This window comes from Manis javanica, chromosome 16 (assembly GCF_040802235.1).
Source record: "Manis javanica isolate MJ-LG chromosome 16, MJ_LKY, whole genome shotgun sequence".
Classification (NCBI taxonomy): domain Eukaryota; kingdom Metazoa; phylum Chordata; class Mammalia; order Pholidota; family Manidae; genus Manis; species Manis javanica.
Window position 1 is genome coordinate 35,283,114 of NC_133171.1, and position 21,205 is coordinate 35,304,318.

Here is a 21,205-nt window from a genome sequence, read left to right on the forward strand (position 1 = left end):
TATGTTACACCGTAACACCCAAAGAAAACTGGGGGAATTAGTGACGCTATATTTCAAGAGCCATCTTACCATAAAATAAATTGAAAACGTAATTAGATATGCATAGAATTGTATAAGATTACCTAAAGGAATAATTTTGAAACCTAGGCCAGGGCATTACAGAATTACAGTATTTGGATTTCACATAGATTTACGAGAAACCACAGGAAGAGTTACATTTAGGATTAGCAATCTGTGTTATGTAGATTTCCATTTTTACTGTTGGGAATTATTTATATCAATTCCTTCCCACTTAAACATGATTCATTCACTTACTCATTCAATTAATTTAATGAATATTTACTGTGTGCTAAATATATGCTAGGTTCTTAGGATAAAAAGATTTATAAGTGTGGCATCCGGCTGCAAGGAATTTATAGACCGTTGAGATTAGAAGTCTCTGAGGAGCTTCATTCTCTCTGCTGCCTCTCCCTCTTCTGTGTGGAAGGAGCAGAGGAAAATAACGATGAAGCAAGGTTTAATGCTATTTTGCAATTAAAAGATACATCTGGAGTATAATCCACTTAAAATACTATTTTCTCAAAATCATCCCATTCTGTACTTGCATATTGACACTCCCAGCATCCAATGGTTGCCTCAGTTTCTGGTTTCATCAAACTGGGTTTTGCCAGTGGGGGAGCCCAGCAGATCAGAAGGAGGCGGGAGAGCAAGGTGCTGATTCCTTCCTCCCTGGGGAGTTGTCTTGGGCCGATGGTGTCTTCCCACCAAGAGTCATGGCTCTTCTCTAGGTGGATTTATGAGACCCTGATTCTCGGTTATATTAACTGCTCTCACCTCTCTCTGTTGAGTTTCCTCTTAGTGGAGACTTAGTGCTCCTATCTCTAAGTGCTGTGGTGGTCCCGCAGTTCCCCGACACTCTGCCCAGGCTTTTGAAGACAGTCCCTTTGTACATACACGTTCCTAGAATGTTTATATTTTGAATATGGAGTCCGTTACTCTCAGTGTTGTTGTGTCTTATTTCTTTGCTTCCTGATGTGTTCTAAAAAAACGCTAAGAAAATTTACGTGGTATATTTTATTGTTTCTAAATACAAAATAATAATTTCCAAACTATCTGAATCTAACTCAAAATTACAAACACGAAAATAATATTCTTTTCCTAAAGCCGTATTTTCTCACCTATTTTCATAGATGTCAGAATGATACTAGTATAAAAAACAAAAGTACAGATCTCACATACACAATGAGATGGGTAAAATTGTGCCCTAAATAGGAGTGATTTAGTCTTTGGCGTTTTTTTGATATTTGGCGTTCTTGATTTATTTTCTTTTCCATTCTTCAAAACAGAAATAAAACAATACCTCTTTTATTTCTTATTTCAATATTACTATGGTCTTGTTTGACTTTTCAAGGAGCATGTGTAGTCTCACAGGATAACAAATCTGGCACGATTTCTTAAGAGAAACAGAAGTAATACTCTAACAGCAGGTGTTTTGTTATTCTCACAGGCCCAATTAAATGACTGAGTTGAAAGTTCAAATGAAGTTTAGCAGACTTGCTTCAGTCTAAAGGACATTTTTGTTAAGATGGCTTAACTGATACTTCTCAAATGGAGTGAGCATAAGTCATAGTAGATTAAATGACTTCAATTCTCATGTATTAGAAATATGAATACATTCATTTATGTTTATTCTATGGGATCTTTTGATATATTTGCAGACAGGTAAATATAAATTAAAATTCTGCTAAAATATAAAAATTCTGTTTATAATCACCAGAACTAAAGTATATTCTGTTTTTTTCCCCAAAATATCACCTTTCAATTCTGTAACATTTACAATACTTTGATTTTTCCTGGCACCAAAGCTATGGAACATCAAAGCCATATAATCAGGGGTTATTAACCTAGAGTCTATGTCTTCTGGTCCTTGGGTTGACTATAGGGGTTTCACAAGGCCTAGGATACTATATGAAAAATATTCCTTTTGTTACATACTTGCATTTTTCTGGGAAAACAATAAGAATTCAAAAGAGGTTAAGGACCACTAGTTTAATTTTTTGAGGATGGTAGATTTTACTAATGTTTTTAATATTCAGAAGCTTTATATATAGGGCTCCTCTGTGCAGGGCCCAATATCCAGACAAGGATAGGCATGTGACTAGTTTTTGTTAATAAAATATGGGTAAAGGTGAATATGTCATATCTGAGTAGAAGCTATTAAACATTTTGAAGTTTCAGCATGTTCTGATTGACCTCTGCCATCAGACTAGATCTATCCCAGATGGAGGCTGCACCATTAGCCTAGGTCCTATGATGGAGCAATAAATGAACTTTTGAGGGGCTTCTTTTTTCCTTCAGGAAAGATCACCCTAAGGTGACTGCTAAGTAAAATGGTCAATTTCCACCTCTTTTCTAGAATAGATCAAATTAATTGCCTTGCACCTGGGCTTAACGAGTAAATCAGTTAAATTTGATTCATTAGTTTACATGCTCTTCCACAATGGTTATATCACTGTGTATGTCATCTACAGTTACCTCAACACAGGGTCTTCCCTCTTTGAAAACTTTTCATGAATGCTTTCTTGTCAGTTCAAACATTTTGCCTCCAATCTAGGAGTAATAGGGACCATATTTACTGTCTCCGCTGAAGCAACAGCAAGAAAAATACAGTCAAAATATATGAAACAAAGTGACCCCTGAGAGACAGGAGACAAATTAGGTGAGTCTTATCTGATAGTATCCTTCACCTGATTTATTAAACTGCCAGTATTTGAAGTTGCAAATTGTTTTAGTCCATGAAATAGTAAGTTTAAAGAATCCCGAAACATTTTTTTCTTTAGCATTGAAGGTATTTTCATTGCTTGGCTAGCCTCGTCAATAAAAACTAGAAAGTGATTTAAACATATGTTGATTTAATAGTAAAATAGAAGTTAGCTATTCTGTAGCCAAACAATGTGCAGTTCGTTGAATTGTAGAAACAATTGCATTCAGATGACAATAAACCGCTTCTGAGTGTGAGCCATCTTTGAGGATTCTAACTTTAAACTCATCTAAAAGAACTTCCACATGAGCTGGCTTGCAAAATGCAGCTTGTTTCTTGTTACTGTGAGTATTACATGTGGAAGCTCACATTTCATCCTGATATTAAATCATGATGCTTCTGCTCTAAAGTGAGGAAGAACAACTGGAAACTCTTTCATTGAAATTAAAGATTTTATGACTCTGGGATACTGTTAGGAAATGATACTCATAGTTTTCTACAAGTACATATTTAAGGGAATTAGGAGTTGGTATTTTTATCTAGGAAATTAGAGAAGTAGAAAATATATAAGACATTTGGACTGTGTAGCGTTGCTCTCAAGCATGACAGTTATGTATATGAAAGTTTCAAATTGTAAAGTGCAAAATGAGTGAAAAAGTTTTGAGATTTCTTTTGAAATAGGAAGATCTCTATAATGAAACAAATCAGCAGGAAAGTGGGGAAGCAACATACTGGATTCTATTCCCAGATTTCCTGGCTGTCTCTAAGGCTTTGAGCAGGGCCATTAAAATATCTGTCTATGCCTTTGTTTCTACAGTCTTTTTTTTTTTTTTTTTGAGAGCAAGGTACAGGCTTTTATTTAGAGATACAGTGAAAGGACAGAGCTCCCGGCTCACGCCTGGAGGGGACAAGAGAGTCCCTGTTTCTACAGTCTTAAAATGATAGTTTTGGAATTCCCTCCCAATTAGAAAATTGTCTAACATTATAAAACAACCTAAGAAAGCTTTCAAAGGAACCTTATGTCAACAACATCAAAATATTATACAGCTTTTAACCTAGAACCATGGCAGAGTGCTATGTGAGAAAAACAAATGAGAAGTTTGTAGTTTTTATTTTGAATTCAAACTCTTCCTTATCCATAGATTTTTTTCCAGAGTGAATCAATTCTAGATATAGTAAAGTATAAAAATGCTATGAAGAATGAATTCAGTTTTCAACATTTTGTTTTTTGTTAAAAACACACATATATACATATATTCACAAACAATAAACATTAGTTTGGAACATTAGTCAGGTACAGACCTTATCTGTATGCATTTGACAGTATTTATATTCATGGTTCTCTAGAGAACATAAAGGAGAGGTATTCACATGTCCACATTCCTTGGCCAGCCTGCAGTCCAGCTGGGTCCGGGAAAGAGTGAGGACTCACTTCTCTGCTTTCTTGGGTAATGACTCAAGGACTTTAGCGTTTGTTTCAAATTAAGAGGAAATCTACTCAGCCTCTGCCCCAAGGAATACAGTTTTAAGATTTTTAAATCAATATTTTGCCATTCTTCTTTCCCCAAATTCGTGTTCCCTTTTGGCCATTGTGCCCTTTCTCAGGCTTAAGTCATTATATCTAAGTTGGAGATAAGATAGCTCATGTAAAGTATAGAACTGAAACTCAAATTTCAATAGCCAAGTCACTTGGAAAGCTACAAGAAATTTACCTGCTGGGGAAGAAAAATGGTAAAGGAGTTTGTCTATATCACCCTGGTCTCCGGGTGATCTGATTTTTTAAAATTAAAACTTTTGTATATCAATTATTCTTCAATAAAAATACACAAAATTACATTAAAAAGCAAATTGAAATGCTTTTAACATTAAATCTCTATGGCTATCTGCTTATTCACGTTGAGAAATGAAGCATATTTGATTTAAGAAAAAAAAGCTCTTCCTCTTCAGTGTCAAAATACTTTCTTTTGGTTTCATTCCTTATCATTGTTACATTTGTTTTTCATTCCAGAAAGTAAGAAATACTACGGGAGGAGAGGGTGAATGGGAAAGGGAAAGGTGAATACTGGGAAGGAAACACATTGTGTTCAAATTCAGTTCCATCTTGTACCAGCTGTGTACGATCTTGGGCAAAGCCATTTCTCAGCTTCCTTTTCTATAAAATGAGATAATGATACTGCTTGCTTTGCTCGCTTTGAGAATTAGTACAAGTAAAGTACATAGAACACTGCCTGATACAATATAAATATTAGCTGCAAATATTAATACATTATGTGCCTTATAAACATATATATTGTAAGCTATTAATATGTTTAAAATATTTTAAAATTTATTAATATCACAAGATTTTTTTGCTTTTAGAAGTAGATATTTTCCTTCTTATTAATAGTGTTTTAATGTCCTTCTTTTCAATATTTTGCTTGTTGCAAAGAATGTCTTTCTTACTAACATTAGTTCATATCCTAATGCATAACATACCCTGCAGACAAGGATGTAAACCCGTATTTCAATATCCTCTTGGGCAGTGAAAATAATTTATGCTAGCTTCTTGGCACATGCCATTAATCATCATTATTTGACCTTTTAATGTGTTTGACTATAAATTCATACTGGCAACAGAATGTAAGCTTTCCTGTTTCTTGTTCTCTTGGGTTTGTATCATTAAGACTATATATTTTGAAGATTTTTTGCAGGATTAATTTAAAACCATGTGGCTCTTTTATTAGACTAGATTATGAATGAATGCATCTGAAATCCATTTATCAGATCACTGTTTCTCTTTTGTGCATTTCTAGGGTCAGATGACATTTTTGTATCATTACTTTTATGTCTTACGTCCTTGTGCTTTGATGCTGGACAACTTGGAGCAGTTCCTGGACACTGTTTCTACACTGAGGTTAATAAGTATTTAATTATACATGAGAGTGACTACACATTATGTGAATATATCCCACTAAAACATGACTAAAGGGATCCCCAATTGCAAATCCTCTTAGCTAGGTTCCCAAAATAACTCCAGCACTGTCCCAGACATTCTGTATCAACCTTGGTGTGTGAATTCTAAAGCCATTCCCAGAGATTATGAATATGCTGTATAGCAAAACTCTGTTATTACCCAAGATCTACAAAGACATTTAGAAATGAGAGGTCTGATACTTGTGGGATACTGCAGGGTATGTATGTTATGCATTCACTGGGGGTCTGGTTCATGAAAATAATTGACATGCCTACTTCTTATTTATTTCTTATGAATCCAGGTTCTTCAAATAGCATTCAAAAAATAGTTAAGGACAGACATCAAAGATCTAATGCTCAAATTGTTCTTGCTCCTTTCCAGGATAAATTTTAGGTCAGTTTTGCAAAAACTTTTCTGGGAATCAGGAGGGAGTCATTAATTCTTGAGACTAGAATGTCAGCATGTTTGGGGAATTCCTCATGTGCATGAACCTCTTTAAACTCCCCTGGTTATACAGGGATTTCAGGGATTTTTGTTCAATATATGAGTGAATGGTAACTTAATGACGACACTCCTGAGAATCAATTTGAATTCATTCATCATTCATTCGACAAATTCCAGCGAACTTTATAGTCTTGTTTGACCAATTGTTCAACCCCAAAAGGTCAGAGTCAATAGCATTCGGTTTACTCCATCATAGGAATTGTGTATAGGAATTAATTCTATACAACAAGCTTCTTTAAAACACTTACCTTTTAGCCCGTACATCCCAACATCCCAAGGAGGTTGTTACCACTGATGATATGGTAGTGAATAGTCAAAATAGAAGTTTTCTATTTTGACATTTTATTTTTTCTTATACTCAGAAGTCAGATACTTTGTCATGGGCAATTGCTTTAAAAATATCTGTACTCTGGGAATGGCTTTAGAATTCGCACACCAAGGTTGATACAGAATGTCTGAGACATTGTCAGAGTTATTTTTAACACATGACAGAAATCATGTTGTAGGAATTCAGAAATGTGAAACAGTAATTCTTTCTGCAATCATATCTTAGATAATTAAAGTAGGTAACATCAATTTCTTGTGTCCCATCTTGATTATTCACAAATCTAAAACTAGAAATTCTATCTTGGGAAGTATGCATTCATCATTTACTGAAATTATAATTGTTGAATCACTATGTTGTACACCTGAAACTAATATAATATTGTCTTTCACCTATATCCCAACTAAAAAATTTAAAAAATCCCATTTAAACCACCATACTATTAATATACTGATACACCACTTTGCAGATATTTGCATGTCTGGACATATGAAAATGTTGGTCCTTCAAAGATATTTTTGTGTGCATCTATCTGAGAATGTTGTTGTTTAAAAAAATTGATTCATATTCTTTTTTTAGTATTTTTTTCCTTTTAATTCCAGGAGATCAGACATCTTTGTTTTGTTTGTTGATGCCAGTCCCTGGCACATAATAGGCCATCAATAATTAATTTTTGAACTTGCTAGTACAGTTTGACTTTTATTTCTTTGAAAATATCCTATAGAACAGCTATAGGATGGTCTATTGAGCGTGCATTTTAACTTAGGCAGTGAACACACTGTTGTTGGGAATTTAGATTTTTTTCAAATTTTTATGCATAAAATTACCAGAACACTCTTCTTCATGATTCCCTTTTTGTACAACTCTGATTACTTGAAATAAATTTAAAAGCTGGAATTCTCTGAAATTCCTTACTTTAAAAAGACTTCCATTAAAGTTGAATCAATTACTACCCCTCCTTCATGGAAATAGCATTCTCCTTTTCCTTTGGTGGACCTTCCTTCCGCCAGTGTTCTCAGCTGGAGGGTGTTGGAGGGATTGGCCCTCCAGGTCAGAGTGAAGAACTAAGAATGGATCCATAACTTAGGCCACTGAGGTGAGAAATATTTGCTTTTCAGCACCGCTGGGAAAATCATTCTCTGGCTCCTTGAGGAGGAAGAGGAAGAACAGCTATGGGGACTGCCGGCACTCTCGTGGCACATGGTGTAGGGAAAATGGAGGTTCCAGTGGCCAGGATTCCCACCTGACCCCGGTGGGCTCACTCACTGAACACGTGCAGGCAATGTATTATACTGACCGTATAAAGAGCCCCGCCCAGGGCTCCGGGCTGCGCAGCTGCAGGAAAGCAGAGCCTGGAGTGGTGGCAGCACTGAGGACAGAGACGGCTGCGGCGGCGGAGAGGCCCAGAGGCAGGGACCGGCTTCCTGCATCCAGACTCGCTCTGGGTGAACAGGATTCTAGTGCTTGACCTGCCACCGGGGGAGTAAAGTTGGGTAAAAACCCTTTCACTCTATGAACATTCCATTGTCATTTTTCGGTCTCACCAAATCAAGAGTGAACTTGCCTGGGACTGAAACCCACTGTTAAAACAAAGGGGAGTCGACTTTAGGATAAACTGGACACCACAGAAAGCAGACAGACGAGACAGAAAGATTCTAGACTTTTATACCCTAAGGCCAGTCCTCACTTGAAGATTGACCTACCTTTGACCTTTTCAGATCTCAAGCGAAAAAGTTCCTTCCTTTCCCAGTTTGAGGTAAGTTTTTTATTAGCTATAATACAAAGAACCTGGTACTATGAATATCCTTCATAGTGTGTAAAGGGATCATTTTCTCAAAATCTACTTAATATTGGTTATCATTATATATTGGCTGATGTCACAGAAATCACATTGTGTCTCATGTTGATTTGTATGTTTTTTTGACTGCTCGTGAAGTTAAACATGTTGCATTGGACCATCAGCACAATCTAATTCTTTTGTGGTTCCTTGTGAGACATTCCAACCACTCACATTCCATGAGGTACACCTGTATCCTTTTGTTTTAATATTGCCTTTTATTTTGAAATAACTTGAGATTTTCTCAAAAGTTGCAAAGCTATAGCAGAGAGTAACCATATGCCCTTCACTCTTCCCCCTCATCCAGATCTCACATAACCATGGTGCATTTGCCAGAACTAAGACATGAATATTGTACAGGACTCTTAGCCAAATTACAGATGCCTTTTGGGTTTCAGCAGTTTTCCCATTAATGCCATTTTTCTGTTCTAGGATCCAATCAAGGTTATATTTATGCCAGTTATTCTTGTCAGTGAATTTCTCCCTGAAGATATTCCAATTCTTGCAACCAAATTTCACTTGCCCAAGTCAACCCCGAGCATATGGAGTGCTAAGGGATCCTTAACAATCAGCAAATTTGGGAAAGAGCTCCATATAACAACACTTCGATTATTTCTGTTTTTACTGTCTGTAATGCTGCTTAAGCAAGTTTCCAGAATAATACAGAGATGATGGACTCTGCTTTTGGCTAATAAGTAGGCTAATTTTACGTTGTGGGTACAAAATGAATAACAATTACTGAGGTCGCTTCCAAATGTGCATTCACTTTGGAGTAAGAAAGCCTGAACGTCAAATACTGGAACATGTACCAAGTATGTCTGATCTTGGGCACAGGACCTAAAAATTGTCTTTGAGTTTCTTGTCTGCAAACTATCACTTTATTAAGCATTGCAAGCTTAACATGCTTCACTGAGAACACTTGAGTTCTTCTCCATTTCCTCCCGGGGCTCTAAATAGTTTCCTCCTGTCCTTAGCCAACACTCTCATCTTCAATCCCGCTGCAAGACCAGAACATGCCATCTACGCATTCCTCTCTTCCTTCACGTTTGGCCCATCAACAGGTCCTCTTAGCTGACCTTTTGAGTGATACCCTGCATTGATCAATTTCTCTTTGTTTCCACTATTAGAATCTTAGTTCAGGGGACCATCACCTCCTACTTGGATCAGCGCACCAGCTTCCTAATTACCTCTCTGATTCTACATTTACTCTTACAACGCATTTACCACCTTGTACCAGACTGATATTTTAAAAGGATAAATCAGATCTTGGTTTCACATTTTTGCTTAAAAAAATTGCAGTGGCTCCTGACTTCACTTTGAATTAGGTCCAATGTCCTTATCGCTGCCTGCATATCGTATAGGATGTGGGTCCTGACTGCCTCCCAACATTATCCAGCGGTGTTCTTCCCCCTGCTGAGGATGCTCCAGCCACACTGGCTTTTAGTTTGTCCTCAAACAAGCTCTAGTTGCTGCAGCCTTATGGCCTCAGATCCCTGCTGTTCTTTTCCCTCTGTCTCTACTTAGACTGTTTCAGGGCTGGATACTTCTCATTATTTAAGATCACTTCCAGCTTAAAGAACTCCTTCTAATTTAAAATTTTAGTGGTGTATATTCGTGTATTTTCTCTTGGTCCATCTCTGCCTCTAGGGTGTAAGTTCTACGAGGGCAGGACCTGTGTCTGAGTTTAACTATGTCTCTGGTGCCAGGACAATGAGCAGGACCTAACAGGTCTGTGGACTGACCGAGGAGTAAAGATAAAATGATATCGGTTTACCTACTTGAGGACAGTTCCGGTGGAACTGAGGGGACAAATGGGAGTGAAAAGAGGAATTATAACAAACAAAAAAATATATAAAAGGAGACCTACGTACTTGATTTTTTCATAATGTATTTGAAATTACCTAAATTGCTCCTTTATGTCTAGTGACTGGGCTTCCATTCTGTGGGGAGGCTGACATTTTTCAAGATTATATCAGTTGTGAACAAACAAGCAATTGATAAGTGATTCAGTTCCAGAAATTACTCTTTGTTAATCTGGGATCAGGAAGGTGTGTACGTGTAACGATAATGAAAAACTGCATGCATTGAAGCCATGGGTTTTTGGTCAGCTCAGGCATTTTGAGGATAGGTCCAGTGTTCCAAAAATATAAATAGAATAATGCAGTCCTTACATTAGAATTTATTCTAAATATATCGCATATTCTACAGTATATCGTAGGTGGCCGATGATCTTGCTGAGGAAATTGACATTTGCCTGAGACTGGAAGTTTGAATGGGAGGTATTGGATAAATGGGATGTGTAAAGGGGTGTGGGAAGTGGGGAGACATTTCCAGGCTGAGAATAGCATTTGCAAATAGCTTTGGGGAGTGAAGGAGTCATGGGCTAGGGTTGCAAAGTGAGCTAGTGAGCCTATATGCAGACAGTGGGACGGGGCGGCTTTCTTTTGGTAAGAACCTGACAGGCCTAGAGAAGTGGATGAGAGACGGCACTGGGTGCTGGGGCTGGGGGCGTGGGGGTGGAAATATGTGTAAATGTAGTGGGGAAATGATTGACACTTCTCATGTTGCTTGAGGTCAGCCTTGCCCTTATGTCCGTGAGATTTGCTATAAAAGTCCATATATTGTCCCCAATCCCATAACCTCATTCTAACCATGAGGCAGCCATCATCACACAGACCCAAACTGTATGACATTCTCAATATAACTAACAAGTATTTTTCACAACTGAGACCCATCACAAAGAAAGTTGGAGAAGTTGTCAGAGCTAAGAGGATCCTAAGGGAATAGAGCAAATAAATATAAAATGGTGTGCGGGATAAGGTCCTCTTGCAGGAAAAGGACATTAGGTAAAAACTAAGGAAATCTGAATCAAGCATAGATGTTAGTTAATAATAATGTGTCAATATTGGTTCACTAATTGTAACAAATGTATTATACTGTTGTGAAGATGTTAACAGTAGGTACAACTGGGTGTGGAGAATACGGGGACCCTCTGTACTATCTTGCATTTTTTTTCTGTAAGTCCAAAACCCTTCTAAAATAAAAAATTTATTTAAAAAATTCTTGTATCTCAGAAAACATTTTGAGGGTTCTGAGTGTTAGCTCCCCAAATTTTACGCTAAGATGTTTGAACTTCACAGAACCAGATACAGTATTTTATTCAAAATTCTACTGTTGACTTTTTTCCCTGGACCAAGTTAGTATCTCTGTCATACATTCAGATGTATTAAAGTAAAATTGCTTACTTTAAACCTTGGGTTCTAGTCATAGCAAACCATTGACAGTTCTCTTGCTGTGCTGGGCCATCTCAGTTTTTATTCTCCTCAGTTCATCCTGCTACCAGAACACACGTCTGCCTTTTCTGGGCCACAATAACTCGTACTCCTTCTTACAGGCTCAGCTTTTTTGATATTTCCTCCGCAAAATCAACCGTGCTTTCTTCAGACAACTTGTGCCTCGTTCCATCACAGCATTATTCTCCCTATACTGAGGCTAATGACTTACTGTACATAGGTCCTTAAGGGTGAGGTCTCATATCTGATTCATTTTTCCGTGCCCAATGTCAATCACCCTGTCCCTACCTACAGCGACACTAAAATAGTTCTGTTGATGAATAACTGAACGAATGTGGGTAATTCCTTTAAGAGGCCTTGCACCACAGTGCCGTAAACATACACAGGAATAACTGCTGAAGACTTATCTCTTCTGCTCCATGAGATGTTGCCATGTGAAGATTTTGGTTATGAAAACAGATGGCTGGGGGAGGCCATCAAAAGAGTCCATCAGTGTCTTGGAGTTGGTATCACGATGAATTTAGGTCTTTCTTCCAAAATGAAATAAGCAGAAGCAACTGGAGCATCAACCACCTCCTTCCCCTCCCCCAGATGGAAATTGAGAACAAGGGAATTTGGCAAAGAAATTTATTGAGGACATGGTAGAATGATTATCTCCAAAAAAATTTTTTTTTTCTAAGAGATCTGCCCTTGAAAAGTACACTTACTGCTATATTTAATAATGTGACTCACTGTGTTAGAGGAGACAGAGGTACCTCCCGAATTATAAAGCAGCTGGGACGCAGTTGGGAAACTATTTTCTGCTCACTTATGGGTTCAGGCTGTCTGAACAAAGCTGTGTGGCAACTTGTCTTTGTCCTGGAGAGGTAGGTGTGTCCCTTGTCCCAATAGTCCACCTACAGGTTGGCCCTTAACAAAAGGATCTTAACAGTCTTGTGAGGCTTGGGGCACTAGATGGCCTTTGTCCTCAGCTCATACATTTGGGAAATGAGGGGCCTGCTTCTCACCAACTATACTGCTGAAGTCTCCCACCCCTTTCTTGAGTATTATATGGATGGAATGAATCAGATTTGGGGCGCCATGCTAGTAGGATGGGAGTGGGTAGGAAGAGTGGTTGGATATCCTGGGTAGAAAAGTGGGTGTTTGGAGTGAAAAATAGAATGAAGAGTCTCACAGGGGACTAAGAAGGAGTTGTTTTAGAGAGTGTGCAGAACAACCCAAGGGAAAGGGCACGCTTTAATTTTTTAGAATTCTCACCTTGGACTCTAAAAATGTTCCTCAAGTTTGCCATCTTGTTTCCTCTGGAGGCCACATTAAGATGGCAGTGCCTACCGAGGGGGGCGTATGTGGGATGGCAGGATGTGACCTGCTCCAGTAACAACGGCTCCTGGTTGGAGCCTGGGGTGAGAGAAGAGAACAGCGAGGTGCAGGGGCAGGGGGAGTTTGCATGTGCCCGGGGAAGGTGACTGCGCAGGGTAGGGGGCGATACTTGAATCAGACCAATCATGTGGATCCGTTAAAGTCCAAAATGACATGAATCAACACTAAACTTTCATTATTTACCAGTTTAATCCTAAGAAGAGAAATTAGAGTCTCAGTGAACATGCCAAAGAAAACTAAAATCCTTTGGGCAACCTACATTTCTTTGACTTCTTGAAGGATTTTTATATGACCTTCTCTGTCTGCATTACCAGATTTGCCTATCAGTTTCCAACTTACTGCTTAGAACCCCAAGGTGTTTGAATTGAGACTTCATTTACTGGATTACCTTCCAAGAACATGACCAGTATTGATGAAGAAAAGCAGTACTTCACCATTAATCTTCAGAAAAGAGAATCTACCTTTATGGGCAGGCAACCGTTCATTTGTTTATTATTTCACTATTAGTTGGCAATGAAGATGGATCTTGGTGGTTGGGAGTCAAGAAGGAACAGGAAAAGACCAGAGTTAGAAGTCATGTTTGGGTTTCCAATGGGGGCAGTCTTCCAGCGGAGACTTTTTTCAGGTTTTCTTATTATCAACCTATAGCCTCTCTTGGAAGTAGCCTCTTCCATGAAGTCCCGAAGTAACTGCCCTTTTTTTTTCCTTATCTTCTCTAGGGATTCAGTCTAAAAGTGTAGAGGCCATCCCTAGCTCTGTTTCCTGACCTCCCACCCCACTGGTCAGCCCGTAGCACTCTGCTGTCACCCTGACCACAGACAGACATGACCGACTCTAAGGTCACATATGACCTCCTGAAGATTGAATCCAAACAGTGCTTGTAAAAATGTATGGTGTAGGGCATAGGATTTCTCTGCTACGTTTGGCCATCAAGAGCTCTTTGTAATTTTGGAAAGTTTTCCTTGGTTTCTACTCTCTAATTCTTCTGCCTGTCTGATCACTTTTTCTCAGTCACTTTCTTCCCTCTTAGGCTAAAATGCTGCTTCTTACTACTTTTCAGATAATTGCACGTGAGTATGACATGGATCTTCAACATAATTTGTTCTTCATAGAATTAACAATTGTTTATTGAAGTATTATTAATATGCAATCTTATGTTGGTTTCAAATGTACATCACAGTGGTTCAACAGTCCCTGTGATCAACTTATATTGTCATTGCGAATTATTGTGCCCTTTTATCCCCCTCCCCCTCTGCCGCCCCCGCCTCCACCCCAACCACTCCCCTTGGGCAACACTTCGCAGTGTCTGTGAGTCTACTGCTGTTTGGTCCCCTCTGTTTTGCTTTGTTTTTATATTCCACAAATAAGTGAAATCATATGGTATCTGTCTTTCTCTGCCTGAGCATTCATCATTCTTACACCACAGCCTCACACCCATTCCCTTTACTGAATTCATGATTCCATTTGATGATCCTGTCGTTTAGCTGGAACCCTACGCCCAAAGGTAGTGACAGGTCATTGGGCCCTCTTCACCTTCCACATCCCATGGGTCCCTAAGGCATGTTAATTCTGCTTCCTATATCTTTCCCTCATTATTTCAAAAGTTATGCAATTCATATATAATTATCATTTAAAAATTATGCAATCTAGAAATATAAGGGAGAAAGAGAGAAAATTCTCCTTCATTCACTCTTGTCCATAAATCCTAGCCTATGTACTTTGTCCCCATGCCAAAGAAATAGCTTCCCATCAGCTAGCCTCTGGGTCTGGGAGTATCCACACCCATAGCAGGGTCTGCTCGGGGGAAGACGGACTCAGAGAAGTAGACTGCACAGGCCCTGAACACGGACTCCGGTAAATTCTGTGTCTGAGACCCCAGAGCACCCTGTGAAAGGGGGATCGTCGGCTTCATAGCCATGTCATATTGACCATGGGAGAGAGGGGGGGCTGTCCTAGCCTGCTGCAGAGGGGCTGCTTCTGAAGGAGGGCAAGAGGGGGCCTTCTCCAGTGGAGAGTCCCGCATGCCTAAGGGTAGTACTAGTTCCTAGTGTAGACCCAGGTTTCATTAGAGTTAATTCAGAAATTGAGTAGGGCAGAGACTATAGATTATTTAATGTTTTTCTTCATCAGATATTTGATCTGTTGCTAGAAACTGGATCCTACACATGTACTGAAGAAAACAACTGGTGAACAAGCCACAGAGCCTGTCTTCAAGGAGTCGTCCTTCACACAGAGCATCCTTAACCTCAGGTAGGTCTTCAGCAATGTGGCTCCGCAGGCAGCAATTCATGTGAACATAGATAATTTAGTGTTGACTTTATTTCTTTAACTGTTCTAAAACAATGTTATATTGCAAATATCAGAATAGTTTTTAATTATCATACAGTGTAAATAAATTATTATTCTTACATAAATTCTATCTTCAGGTGAAACTGCTTCATTTTAAGGTTGCTGAGGTCCATTATTTAGAGTGTACTGCCCTCTAGTGATTAAAATACAGCATTTTTTTTTCAGTTTACCCAAGGCTCCCCCAAAAGGAAAGATTTCAGGAGCCTTTTCTTTGGTGATTAATTTTTTACATTCTCAATTTTCTCATTAGTATTTATTTTTCCATTTATTACTGTTTTCTTGAAAAATATTTCATTGTTTTTGAAATTCTGTTAAAGTAAAATCAGACAAAATAACTACTGCATGGAGAGTTTTTAACAATACACTGAGAATCCCAGAACCAGTTCGAATGAGATCTGGGGAGAAAAACCTGATTAAAAGATTTTTAAAATTAGCAGAAAAAACATTAAAGAATGGTTTAAAAGTTGTAATGCTCCACCTAAAGAAGAAACCTCTTGATAAAATATGAATACAAAAGACATTATTAGCAAAGGTATTGCAAAGCTACTGTCATTTTTGAAAAGGCTTGCCATTAAAAATGGCAGAAATATAGATGACACAGAACCACAGAGAAAATCTGGAGACAGTCATATAATAATTTTTTAGCATTACAAATGTACTATTCAAGGTCGTCGGTCTACTTATCAAATGATATTAGAATAACTGGCTAATTGGCAAAAGAAAATTTAAATCTGTACCTCATAGCTTGGATAAAAACTCTTGATGTATAGAAATGGAACTGGAGAAAATACAGAGGTATTTGTATGAAATCAAAGTCAGAAAGCAAAAGGAAAATTTTTACAGGTTTGATTACAGAAAGTTGGTTACAGAATACACACACACACAGACATACACACACACACATATACACATGTCTATATATACATATAGATATATAATAAATAGCAGAGTGGAAACAAACAAATATAGAAAAAAATGGCAATATATGATAAAAAATATTCTACAACAGTGCTATATAAAGAACTTCCACACTATAAAAAAAGTTAGAGAAAGAAATAAAAAGCCAATTTATGAAGAGCTATTAAAGGTGAATGAACAAAAAATGCTCTTTCGATTGTGTAATTCAAAGAATGTAAATAAAAATACCAATGCAAGATAATTTGTCACGTACCAGATGGACCACGAAGATGGAATTGACCAAGTGTTAAGGCATGTTTGGGCAATGAGAATCTCATATACTAGTGATGAAGCATTAAACAATATAAACTTTGGGGTAATAGTTAAGTCATGTGCTACATTGTAAAATGTGAACATATTTTAAACATAGCAATTCTAATTATATTAATTTTCTAAGAAGACAAAACTAGCAAAAATACTTTTACATTCTTTACAAAATTGGTCAGATTGTATGATTTTATTCTTTTTTATGTTTTTTTGCATTCATCTGAATTTCCTTTATTATTTCAACAAATCTTTATTGAATGTCTATTAAATTAGGCATTGTGATCATTGCTGGGGATTCAGTGAACGAGACAGACACAACCCCTGCCTTTGGAGCATTACTTTTTATTGCTTTAGAGATTAGAATAAAGGAAAATAATCACTTAAACATTCTTTGGCAAATTGTTTTAAGGGGTTACTTACATTTTTAGGTTGTTTATATAATATGACACTACTGAACTTATAAAACATGAAAAGTCTCTGCAAAAAATGATTGGTAGACTTTTATGGGATCATGTATTGCAATTATGAATATGCATTCTTATTTCTCTTCTGAATTGTAAAATCCTTTAGGGCATTAAGCATTTTCACTATTTTTTCCAGAGTTTCCACATAGGCATTTCTTACTAGGTATGTGCTTTGGGAGTGATTTAAAAACTGGAAAAACATGTTGATTTAAGAACAAAGGAATCTTGACAAATAGTAATTCAGATAAGTACTTTAAAAGTCTCTTTAGAAGTTGGGGTGTAGCCTAACAAGGTTCCCCTGGCAGGGGGCGCCACCATCACACTTCCTCTGGAAGGTGATTGTAATACACCCCTCTGGCAGTAGCAAGGGGAGGGAAAGGGTTGGGTGGGGGGGGGTCCCTGATTAACCATTTCCTGCCAAAATTCATATAGTGACAAATATATATTTTCGTGTATCAGTGCATCAGTATATACAAGCTTGAGTAATAATTTACTTGGAGAAGTACTTGTTGAGTACATAACTATACCCAGTCTGCACAAGCTTCTGCATTCCAAACATGTGCTTCCCATTCTGAGACCAAGAGAAGCACAGTCCTCTGGGAAACAGTGAGCAAAAACGCCAGAACGCTTTGCCGATGGATTGATTGAGGTGCAGTAAATCCTCTTAGTTCCTCTCTATTATTTCTGCTTGAAATTGTCTGGGGAAGGAAGATGCCTTCTGTAGGAGTTCCACTGGATATCTACCCTTAGCCCCAAGTCAATTTGACCATCACAGGGGGAGTCTCACCACTTGACTGGAGAGGGATTCTTTCTACCCAAGTTAGAGGACCATTATTAGAAACTGTTAATTGTTTCGATATGTGTCTTATTAAATCTATCTTTTCTTTTGCTGATGGAAAAATTTGGACCCTTTTGAGGAACAATTCTGCAATATTTGCTAAAATTTTAGATAAATATATACTATGGCCAGTCAATTCTGTGTTTAGGATTCTGATGTATAAAAATATGAACATGTGTGCATTGCTAGAGGTATATTTGAGAATTTTATTTTCATTTCAGTGTTTTTATGGTAGCAAAACAAAAACAAAAAGAGAGATCAATATACATGCCTACCAGTAGAAGAATGGGTAAATATATTTTGTTATAATGTGGTCCACCATGGAGTTCTTAAAATCGGAATTAAAAAGGTACACATAAACTACCTTAAAAAGCTATCCATATTGATGTTATGAAGTGAAAAAAGAGATTTAAAAATAGTATGTATCCACTAAGAAACTACTAGACCTAACAAATGAGTTCAGCAGGATTGCAGGATTCAAGATCAATACACAAAAATCAATTGCATTTCTGCACGTTATCAGTGACCAATCTGAAAATGAAATTAAGAAAATAATTCTGTTTCAATAGAATAAAAAAGCATAAAAATATTTGGGAATAAATTTGCCAAAAGAAATTCAAGTCTTGTGTACTAGAATCTAGAAAATATGGTTGAAAGAAGTTAAAAATGATCTAAATACATGGAAAAACATCCCGTATTCACAGATTGAAAGACTTAATATTCCTAAAATAGCAATATTCCTTTAATTAATCTGCAGATTCAATATAACCCATATCAAAATCCCAGTTTAATTATTCTTTTTTTTTTGGTAAGATTGGCAAACTGATCCTAAATTGCATACAGAAATGCAAGGAACTGAGAATAGCGGAGAACTCTTGAAAAAGGGAATAAAGTTGGAGAACTCAAGAGTTTCTCATTTCAAAACGTATTGTGGTTACAGCCAGCAAGACAGTGTGGTACCGGAGTGAAGTATACACACAGATCAGTAGAATACGCTGAGAGCCCAGAAATCAACCCTGACATTAGTAGTAATTCAGTCTCAACAAGGTACCAAGACAATTCAATGGGGGAAAATAGTCTTCCACAAATGGTGCCGGGACAATTAGATATTCATACTCAAGATAATGAATTTGGACCCTATCCTCATATGATATGCAAAATTTAACTCAGAATGGATCAGTTACCAAAGTGCAAGAGCTAAAACATACAACTCTTAGAAGGAAATAAAGGAGCAAATCTTCATGGCCTCAGGTCAGTCATTGACGTCTTAGATATGCAACCAAAAGCACAAGCTATAAAAGAACAACAGTAAGTGATGAATGGATTAACAAAATACGTTAAGTCCATACAATGAAATACTATTAGACATTAAAAAAGGAATGAAGTACTTATACATGTAACAACAATGGATAAACTTCCAAAACATTATAAGTAAAAGAAGTCAGACACAAAAGATGTATTATATTGCATTTTTATATTAAATGTCCAGAATAGGCAAAATCTATATAGAATCCTTAGCTCCATCTCTCTGGAAGGTCTTTAGCATTCTGGTTATAATGATTTGTATACACATTTTAGCTCCTTGTTCAGACTATAAGCTGCTTGATGACAGGGACTCGTTCTTTTCTTGCGTCTGTCACAGAATCCAGTGTAGTTCCTTATACAAACGGATGCTCAACATTTATGACATGCATAAATGATCTGCCACCAACCCAGGAAACTTAAACTACTGAAATTTACACTCCCCCTCGCTGATACACTTGGACTCAGAGAATATTTCTTTGAAATCCCTGGGAAAAGTAAATCAAAATCTAAATCTACCATGTCACTTCCTTTATACAGTCCATTGCAACTATTCTTCTGGATCCATAAAAGTGTCTGGGACATTTGCCTGAGTATATTACTCTAAAATGTAAAATGTCAGCACTTTAGAAAGTTTCCCTTTTAAGTTCTTTCGCAATAATTAGGGTTTCCTTCCATCAGGTACCACTAACAAATATAGTACCTTAAAAAAAAAGTATTGTTTGAGATTCAGACTCTAGTTTTCAAAGTAACTTAAAATAATCAACCAAGCCTAAGTAATACTAAAGATATGTAATCAAAGATATTTGAAGAAACAATGATATACTTTGGGATTTGCTCACTTACCACATTTCTTCAGGTCTAAGCTGTCTTTTTATATTAATTGGCACCATTCTTTTAGGTACACCAAGAAGTAAACGACTGCCAACTAAACAAAAATGTAATGTTTTCTTGTCATTTAGATTTCATTTTCAGGTCTATTGAGGTATGATAAAAATTGTAAGATGATTTGATACATGTATATATCATGAAAAGATTCCTCCCATTTAGCTAATCATCACATGCATCACCTGGGTTATTTATCTTTTCTTTAGGATCAAATGTATGACATGGTGATTATGGTTGGTAACACTATTGTATAATTGAAATGTACTGAGAGTAGAAATTAAATTTCTCACCCCCCCAAAAAAAATTTACAATTATTGAAAAGAGATGTTTGTGTCGTATTACACCTCTCTGTTTCCATGCTTTTCTGGGTATATGATAACTTTTTATTCAATGCTGAATCATACCATGATCTTTTTGAGGGCATTTGGTGGCAATTCAACTCAACATGCCTACTCAAAATGAACAAAATCATTAAATATGACAAAAAAAATAGCTACTACCAAATTTGTGCATGATTAGGCATAAATTAGACTGATGCCACCAGAATGACAGAGACTTTAAGATGAGTGATTAAAATGCTGATTTTAGAGACCACTTGCCATTTTACTGTGGAAAAATTTGAATTTAGAATCAATGAAATATAGTATCTTTATCTTTGTTAAATTGATTTGAATTTTAAGGAAGAATCAAAAGCCCCTCCTTGAGCTTCAGGCTCCTTTTCCCTCAGCAGTGTCTGTTTTTACTGTCTTTCTAGAGCCCTTATTCCAACCCAATCAAAAAAAGATATTTGATTTGCTCTTTCAGTGCTGCTGAGTAGCTAGAAAAATCCACATTACAGCCTTTGACCTAAATAATTCTTTCAACCCATGAGAAGATGAAGGGACAAGCCCACAGAACACTGAGTTTAAAAGTTCTATGGCTAGATTCCTTCTAATCACAGGAAGTAATTTTCAGCTTTTTAAAAAGAGCAAAACATACACTCCAGCCCCCCAAATCATCTTTCTGGTTGTATTTACATCCTGTGCTCCATATCTCAGCAATGTCCTAAAGAGAACTTAACCTCTGGGACTTTTCTTTCTTGGCCAGT

General features: G+C 37.1%; 1 long non-coding RNA gene across 1 annotated transcript in view; it reads left to right on the forward strand.

Moving 5' to 3' along the window:
- The first annotated feature begins 604 nt into the window (after positions 1-604).
- LOC108384453 (uncharacterized) overlaps positions 605-21,205 on the forward strand; it is a 32,954-nt gene continuing 12,353 nt past the window's right edge. The window contains exons 1-4 of the long non-coding RNA XR_012126366.1: positions 605-2,719; positions 5,554-5,654; positions 7,662-8,299; positions 15,184-15,303. This is a non-coding gene — a long non-coding RNA (uncharacterized lncRNA). The remainder of the gene's footprint in view (positions 2,720-5,553; positions 5,655-7,661; positions 8,300-15,183; positions 15,304-21,205) is intronic.